We start from the raw sequence: 1427 nt of genomic DNA, 5'->3' as shown, positions 1-1427 counted from the left end.
TAAGCCTCTGCTACTGTCTGGACTATTACAGGTACTCTTGCGCTAGGACTTTGTATAGACTGTTGTTTGGCCAGCTGCTACTCCACTACGGTGGTGCGGCCTAGTGGGTCCACATACCCGCGGATCGTAACAGTTCTGTTGCTGTATTTATGTACTGAGCTTTGTTCTGGTGCTGTATATATGTACTGAGCTTGGTTCTGCTGCTGTATTTATGTACAGAGCTTGGTTCTAGTGTTATATATATGTAGAGAGCTTGGTTCTAGTACTGTATATATGTAGGGAGGAGCTTGGTTCTGGTACTGTATATGTATAGAGAAATTGGTTCTAGTGCTGTATATATGTAGATCGCTTGGTTCTAGAACTGTATATATGTATGGAGCATAGTTCTGGTGCCGTATTTATGTATTGAGCTTGGTTCTGGTACTGTATATATGTATTATGTATTAAATTATGTACATCTAGTTTGAAACAAATGTGTTTTCTCAAACCCTTTTCTTTTCCTATAAAAAATCTTTGTATTATGGATAAAAGAGGAAAGAGATATATTTATATATGAAAAATCTTTCAAATATATTTTTATATGGAATTTAATAAAAATGTATACAAAATTATTCTTATCCCAAAGAGTGCCTGGTATGTTTTGGAAAATATTTTTTCTTTTTTTCTTTTTGAACTGTATATATGTACTGAGATTGGTTCTAGTGCTTTATTTAGTTACTGATCTTCATTCTGGTCCTGTGTTTATGTACTGAGCTTGGTTCTGTTGCTGTATTTATGTACTGAGCTTGGTTTTGGGGCTGTATATATGTACTGAGTGTAGTGTCCATGGCCGCGGGCCGTCGGGTATACTCACCTCCCGACGCCCGCGAGCGCTGGTCCCCATCTCCTTCCTAGGAGACGCGAGCGCTCACTTCCGCTCCGTTCGGCTGTGTCCCGTAGGGTGCGCACGCACGCTCGTGCCCGGCCTTAAAGGGCCAGCGCGCGCAAATAGGAGGAAGTCATCATCATCAACTGCCACGATTTCCTGGTCTATAAGAAGGCCCCTGGCCTTCTAATCCTTGCCTGAGTGTTGTTAGTTTTCCCAGTCTGTCTTGCAAATGGTCCCTTAGTGTTTCCCGTTCCTGTTGTTACCCGTGCCTTGTTCCCCGTACCTGTTTCCCGTGCTGTGCCTTAGTATCTAGTGGTGCCACGTCCTGTGTCATCTGTCACGTCCGGAGGAATCCGCCACGTTCTGTGTCATCTGCCACGTCTGGAGGAATCCGCCACGTCCGGAGGAATCCGCCACGTCCTGTGTCATCTGCCACGTTCTGTGTCATCTGCCACGTCCGGAGGAATCCGCCACGTCTGGCGCAACTTGCGGCTCCTGTGTCATCCGCCACGTTTGGCACTGTCTGCTGCACCCATCTCCATCTGTGCCAGAGCTGTGG

Source organism: Rhinoderma darwinii, chromosome 5, assembly GCF_050947455.1.
Source record: "Rhinoderma darwinii isolate aRhiDar2 chromosome 5, aRhiDar2.hap1, whole genome shotgun sequence".
In the NCBI taxonomy this organism is placed as follows: Eukaryota; Metazoa; Chordata; class Amphibia; order Anura; family Rhinodermatidae; genus Rhinoderma; species Rhinoderma darwinii.
Note: the sequence above shows the minus strand (reverse complement) of the source record.